General features: G+C 37.0%; 1 protein-coding gene across 1 annotated transcript in view; it reads left to right on the top strand.

The window, feature by feature from the left end:
* LOC144970637 (uncharacterized) overlaps window positions 1-7,975 on the top strand; it is a 362,629-nt gene that overhangs the window by 342,188 nt on the left and 12,466 nt on the right.

The following is a 7,975-nucleotide window of genomic DNA, read 5'->3' as shown; positions in this document are numbered from 1 at the left end:
TTTAACGTTTATCTCTGTGCACTGTTACAATGTTACACTCTTATAGCTTTACATTTTTACTTCTTGTTATAATGTTACATCTTTACACTTACATTTGTACAGTCTTAGACTTACACATTCTCCCATCTTTACACTCTCACGTCTTTACACTTCTTATATACTGTAACATAATTGCACTTTAACATCTCTACAGTCTTAGAATTGTACACTGTTACATCCTTACGCGCGTACATCTCTATTTTCTATACTGTTAAAGCTTCACACTCTTACAATTGTACACTGTTACATCTTTTCATTCTTTCATTTTTAAACTCTCACATCTTTACACTCTTACTAGAGAGAGCACGATATTTTACATTTGTAACTTGCCACCTCAAGACTTCGCGAAGTCCCAGGTTTGAGAATTTTTGCCAAGATGAGGGCCATTTAAATCGATCGATACATATTTGAAGGACGAGTTTTCTGGCCAAAATTTTTTAATGTGTCTTTCCGGAATACGACAATAAACTGGTTAAATTAACATTGTTGCATCCGCTGATTCACTCTTGGAGACGTACCGTAGAGAGGGACCTAAAGCAGAGAGGTCTGTCCCTCGAGATGGCCCCAAGAATAGCTGCTGACAGGACCAGGTGGAGATCCCTTGCATCGCTTCAAGTGTCAGAAGGTCCGGAGAGGATTGACGATTGAAGGTTGAAGATTTACCCTGATAATAATACCGAATTGATACGATCGGTGACATTTTAACAACATTCAGCTTTCTTAGATCAGAGCCTTTCCAATGTCAAATTAGCGAGGAATGAATCGACAACAAATTGATAACGATGATTTTGATGTACGGCATTTTAATTGAAACGTCAAAACCAACGGCAGAAAATGACAATAAACAAATCAAATTGAAATGAAATAAATATCAGATTATGAAGAACTTGTCATATTTTCTAAACAAATGTTGACCTAGATAGTAAATATTATGAGAGGAGGAGGTGGTGGGGATGGGTTGGGGCAGGGGGGGGGGGGTGAAGGGAGGTGGCGCTTGTCGTACATTGTAACTATTAAAATACCCAACACGTAGCTTTTCTTGGGACAAAATGGATCTAGGTCATTTTTGGAGAGTTTGGAGAATGCATTATTATTGTTAGTATAATTTTTTTAATTAACCCTTTAGTAGCCAAATCATATTTTTGTTTTCCACTATTATTCTCCCAGGTGAAGCTGTGGACTTGAAAGTTCGTTGTTTCGGGGTTTTTTCAATGTGGGTTTTATGTTTGTTTTTGCTTTTAATTATTGTTTTTTAAAAAAAAAAACCACCAAAATAGTAATTTCAACGATGCGATTTTAGATTATGCTTTTTGTTTTTACTTTGTCCGTTTAAAAATAAAATTGTTTTGGGTTTTTTTGTTGTTGTTGTTGTTGTTTTTTTTAGCTAAATGTCTTCTAAATGTACTCAACGCGCTTTACATTAGGTCTTCTCAATATATCAGCAATACTTAAAATGTTATGCGAGACATGATAGAGAGAGAGAGAGAGAGAGAGAGAGAGAGAGAGAGAGAGAGAGAGAGAGAGAGAGAGAGAAATATCGCGATTACTGACTAGTTGATACTCATTTTACGCATGTGTGCGATAAGACAAGGAGCACTTTCCAAGACTTAGCATGATGGGATACGAACCAGGAGCCTACCTATCTGAATACGGGAGTGTCATACTAATAGACCGCAAAATCGATTCCAGGAAGCACAAGATACAGCTCCCAGGGGGCAAAAAAGAATACAATTATGTCAAATTAGAGTCAACTCTAAGCCCGCCTGTAAAAGGTTACTAAGTTATTTCAAATAATCAATTCTATTGCGAGTAAAGATGAATCACTATTACTCTGTTTTCAAACAAAGCTAACATTTATTTGAAATGTTGGTACAATATTTATTGATTTGCCGACACTTGAAATACAATACCCAAGTCAGATCCCCGTCCGTTGTTGACCTGTTTAACTCATCAAGCATTATCGCTGTCTTGTCGGTCTAGTTAATTGAGTGTAAACCTGGTAATTGGATCATAAAAGACAAGACATTTTGACATATTCATCATCCCACTCATTGCTATGTAAAATCGTGACTGCGCGAAGCAATAGCGAGTTAACGATAACGTTCCCCGAACCTTAACCGATCGATCAACGACGAGGGAGATCAAGAAAACGGGTATGCGGTCTTGTGGTATGACACTCGCTTTCGGATCGAAAGATCCTGGGTTCGAGCCTCCTTCGGCGCATAGTTGAGTCCTTGGAGAAGGTTCTTTACTCACATTCTCTCACCGTACTCATGTGTAAAATGAGTACCTGGCCGTTTACAGCGTTGTCCGAAAGAAAAATGTAATATCGCCTAATAGGCGTCATGTCCCGTTCTAAATGTTAAATGTTGCTGTTGGCCATGGACTCCTTGTAAAGCGCTTTGAGCACGTTTAGTGGATATTGCGCTATATAAAAGCTTAGTTACATTTAAAAGAAAAAAGAAAACCAGGATCTGTGCTCAGACGTTGCCAAACGACGCCCGCGAGTTTTCATCCTCGTCGTTGGTCGTTGTTGGTTTAGGTTCTGGGAAACGTGATCGTACTCGCGCATCGGGCGCCGTGTGCCGACGTCAGTGGACAGATCCTGTTTTTTTTTCCTCGTCGTTGGTCGATCGTTTAGCTTCGGGGAACGTTATCGTTAACTTGCTAATAGACGTAGTGGTAATGAAGCTTAACTCAGAAAAACGTCGAAGATAAAAGATTTGACTTCTTTTTATTTACTTGTGAAGATCTTAAGAACTTTAGAACATTGTTAGAACCTTGTCAGAACATTTTGGGGAACATTGTAGAAAGTGTCGTGGGTTTTTTAATGCTTTGTACGAATCTTTATTTCAACTGCGAATGTCGTCAAATTTGACACAGTTGAGTTATTACGAACGAGGATTCCTGTAGGCTTTGATGTCGTTGAAATAATACGAGGTTGGGGTATCAATGTCATCGTTTTATCAACAGAGATCCAGGATACATTTTTTTCCTTCAGAGAATAGAATATTACACCCCTATTTTTCCTCTAATTTGATAATATTTCTATTATATCAAAATAGCAAATGACAGCGATGCGACTTTTATTTCGATGAAGTTACTGCCCTCTTGGTGTAAACGGCTTATTTTGAACTTAAAACCAGATAAGTAATTTGTATATATTATTTCGATGCCACTTGATCCCGCCATTAATGGGATATTAAAATACGATAATTAATTGAATAAAAGAGCGTTTTGTGTTCTTTTGACAAAATTGTTGTTAGACTTGTCAAATTTGGCGACTCAAACAGCGCTCTTCAGTCACCAGACTAGAAAATCCACAACTTTGAATTATGGATGTTTATCTTTCTTTTATACCTGTCATTGTTTATGATGGCATTTTGTGCTTGACGTAGATTGTATATTTTTTTAAACTTCGACTTTTGTCCTGTTGTGTCTTGTTGGAATTTTTAAGCGGCTTTTTAAGTTATGACGGTTTTGGCATCAAATTTATCTTGAGGTCAATGATATCATATTGAATATTTGCCCTGCAAGAGAGAAATGTAATACTATTTATATTTTTAAAAATAAATTTATCGCGGAGAAAGAGGAGAGAAATAGAGCGAGAATGGACTGAGATAAGTCGAGGAGATAGGTAGACAGATGGATGGATAGATAGATAAATAGACAGATTATATATAGATAGATAGACAGAGAAAATAGAGTGGGGGGTTGAGAGAGTGGAAAGTAGAGGAGAGAGAGAGAGAGAGAGAGAGAGAGAGAGAGAGAGAGAAGGGGGGGGGGGAGATGATGATGACGATGATTCTAAATTTAAGCCGAGGCAGCCAGTTATGATTGTTAATGTGTTATCATTTGATTCACAATAAATTTAGGATTCAATATTAAAAAAATAAAAAAAATAAAAGGGGCTTAACCCAGGTGTAATCCCCCCTACCCCCCCCCCCCCCCCCCCCCCCCCCCCCCCCCCCCGCCCTGCAGTTAAAAAAAAAACAAAAAAACAATTTGGTTGATTTTTTTTGCGAAAGGAAAACATCTTATTCTAATTTACCGTCGAAAAATATATTAATTATCATTGACAATTTGTGTCGTTCGGTTTTGACTCTTAATTTTATAGCAACAATCACTGAACCAAAAAAAAAACCCCCAAAAAACACAGTTTGTTTCATTGTTCAATCAAATATTTACTTTTATTTTTCATTTTAACACTTGTTAAAGTTTGCAGTTAATAAAGGCAATTTTGGTGATACCTTTAAAAAATGAACTAAGTTCACCTGTCCATGTTTGTATTGTAGTTAATGTATTTTTGAATGGGAAGTTGTAATTAAAGAAACATTTGGTTTAATTTTATAACATCTTTTTCTGTTGGCCATGACGAGATGAAGGGGAGTTAATCATGCGTGCAAGAGGAGATAACCATTGTTATCTGGATATAATGCTCTATAATTTTATGATATTATTTCACGTCATGTCGTCAGGTCTAGATACAAATCATAAAATGTCTCTTTGGACTTACCTTACCTACTGATAGCTGTCTTTAACACCTTGATGTCGAAAATGAACTATCCCCTCTCTCTCTCTCTCTCTCTCTCTCTCTCTCTCTCTCTCTCTCTCTCTCTCTCTCTCTCTCTCTCTCTCTCTTTCTTCCTTTCTTTCTCTTTCTTTCCTTTTCTCTCTCTTCCTCTCTCTCTCTCTCTCTCTCTCTCTCTCTCTCTCTCTCTCTCTCTCTCTCTCTCTCGTTTTTTTAATTATTGGGGGGGGGGGGGGGGATGTAGCTTTCCCCCCTCGGTTTTGCTTTGTTTATGTTTCAATTATCTATTAATTAACGTTTGATATGGTTTCTTCCCCTTCTGTCTATGTTATCTATACATCAAAACTCCTCTTTTCTTCTGTGTGTGTGTGTTTATGTGTTTAAATCCAATCCCAACTCTGGTATTTTATGCGTCTTTACCGTACGTTGGCTACCAACCACCAAGCCTGTATGTTTATTTTACAGGCTACAACTACCGCCTACACTATGTCTATTGTAAAATATGGATACATATTTAAATGTCTCGCATTGTCTCCAATCTCGTCGTCTTCCTTTCATTCATATCTATCTCTATTATTTTTTTATTTTTTTTTTGCATAGAAAGCAAATTCTTCGTCACCGATACACTAGCTATCCATTGTCATAGACAAGCACCGAAGGGGTAAAAAAAAAAACAGCAACTGTCCTTTCATTTATTCGTTCGTTCATTCATTCATTCATTCATTCATTCCTGTCATTCATTCATTCCTGTCATTCATTCATTCCTACCATTCATTTATTCGTTCGTTCATTCATTCATTCATTCATTCATTCATTCCTGTCATTCATTCATTCATTCCTACCATTCATTTATTCGCTCGTTCATTCATACATTCATTCCTGTCATTCATTTATTCATTCCTGCCATTCATTTATTCATTCATAGATAGATACATTACGTGGCTTGGCAGATTTTAATGAGAGTAAACCACAACTATGGCCAATCCCCCTCTTTCGCTATTACAACAATCGACAACCAAACACACAAACACAAACACACACACACACACATACAACACTTACACACATTAATATACAAACGGATACACACCTATTATATACATAGATAGATAACAAGGGTTCTCGAGTATGTTCGTCCCCGTTGATTGAATGAAGAATAGAGAAAGAAGAAAAGAGAGAAATGAACCAAAGGAGTTTTCATTGAACTATAATATACGTTGTGTACATAGATAGGTCCTATCCTTCTAACCCATACGCTAAAACCACACAGCTTAAAAAGAAAAAGAAAACCAAATTGAAATATTATAAGAAAGAAAAAGAGAGAAAAATAAAAAATTTTTTTTTAAAAACAGCCATAGAATCGTCAATCTATTTTTATTTATTATTATTTTTATTTATTTTTTTTTTGGTTCATATCAAAACCCAATAAATGCCGGGTTCGGTTTTAATCCAACTTGTAATGAGTTTTTACCGTTTTCAACATGAGGGAAGTAATAGGAATATTTTTCATCAAACTGGACGCTTGGTAGTCAGTGTCCATGTATTTAGCCCCTGGTACACTATTTAAAAAATGCGTTTTTCGTCTTACTTTTAGTCACTCCGAAAACATTTGATCCTCCTTCTCCTACCCCTCCTCCCAATCATCATCATCATCATCATCATCATCATCATCATCATCATCATCATCATCATCATCATCATTATCGTCGTCGTCGTCGTCGTCGTCGTCTTCTTCTTCTTCTTCTTCTTCTTCTTCTTCTTCTTCTTCTTCTTCTTCTTCTTCTTCTTCTTCTTCTTCTTCTTCTTCCTCTTCTTCTCCTCCTCCTCCTCCCCCTCCTCCTCCACCTCCTCCTCCTTCATTGCCACCAGTGATCACCTTATTCCCCAGATGTCAGCATCCGTGAAAAATCTCGAACAACCTATACTGCCTTATATTTTTTTTTCATTTCCGAGTCCTCATACAAAAACATCAAAACAACTTTTTACTTTATTAACAATAGACTACACATGAATAAAGAACAATTTTATATCTGTCGCAATCAATGACACATATTGGGGAGAGAGAGGGAGAGAGAGAGAGAGAGAGAGAGAGAGAGAGAGAGAGAGAGAGAGAGGGGAGGAGAGAGAGAGAGAGAGAGAGAGAGGAGAGAGAGGGGGGGAGGGATGAAGAGAGAATGGGGGGGGGGGGGCAGACAGACGGTCAGAAAGACATACAAAAAGAGGTAAAAATATAAAGGGAAGGAGAGGAGGGGGAAGGGGGGGGGGGGGATACAGACGAAAAGAGAAAGATAGATTGAGAGATAGGCCCTAGCGAGACAGACAGAGAGAAGTCTGTATGTGTGTGTGGGAAGGGGGGGGGGCGGGGGGGGGTATTCATCAGACAACAACAACAAAACAGTTTAAGAGTTATTAACAACTGACTACACACGAATAAAGCCCGTTTTGCTCTTCAGCCCAATATCACAATATCAATGACACACACACACACACACACAAACAAACGCATACACAAACATACACACAACTGACTTCAGATATCTATTTATCTATTCATTCATCACACCCTAACCTCTACACACATACACACACCCACCAATCTGTTTTCTATTCTCTGTTAACTATTCATTTCGACAATAAAAACATATAAAAAATAATAATATATTTTATTCCCTGGTGTTTGAATGTGCATTGATCATTGATGTGCCGACGTGACTATAGGCCTACCTTCAGTTTAGGGACGCTCGTGATTTGTGTGTTTTTACTGCCTACAGTGTGCAATGTAATGATTGTCAAATGTTATCAGCTGTTGTCAAAAATGTGCATTAATTCCTGGATTTTATAGAAATATTGATCAGAGTGAATGTTAACAGTGTCTGACATGGAAAATGAGGCAGGGGTAAGGTTATTTGTGAAATATGGATTGTTCTTTCAATGCAATTTTAAAATTAATAGATCAAAATGATTTTTTTTTTAAATGGTGATCGTGGGTAAAACAATCTGGTGAAATAACACATGTTTTGTTTACACAGTAATTACACGTTGCACAGGGGAGTTAGTACACCTCGAGTTTAATTGAAGCTGAATCGTGTAAATTGTTGTCTATTTGATATATTATTAATTCCATTATTAATAGGATACGACGAGTTAGTTGTCAATCCATTAGGCCTATTGTAAATTATATTATGGTTTATTTTACGATTATTTTGATCTAATCATCTGTTTGATTTTTATGCCATCGAGTCGGATATTTCATGAATTTAAATTTTAACGGTGCCTTAGTTCCGACAGTTACGATACATAAAACTTTTAAACTTCTGTTAAACAAGATAGTACCTTAAATTATGGACTCTATTTGTAAAGCGCTTTGAGCACGTTTAGTGGATATTGCGCTATATTAAAGCTCAA

This window comes from Berghia stephanieae, chromosome 4, assembly GCF_034508935.2.
Source record: "Berghia stephanieae isolate SIO BIC M18660-M18661 chromosome 4, UCSD_Bste_1.3, whole genome shotgun sequence".
Lineage (NCBI taxonomy): Eukaryota > Metazoa > Mollusca > Gastropoda > Nudibranchia > Aeolidiidae > Berghia > Berghia stephanieae.
Note: the sequence above shows the minus strand (reverse complement) of the source record. Positions and strands in the feature narration are given on the sequence as shown.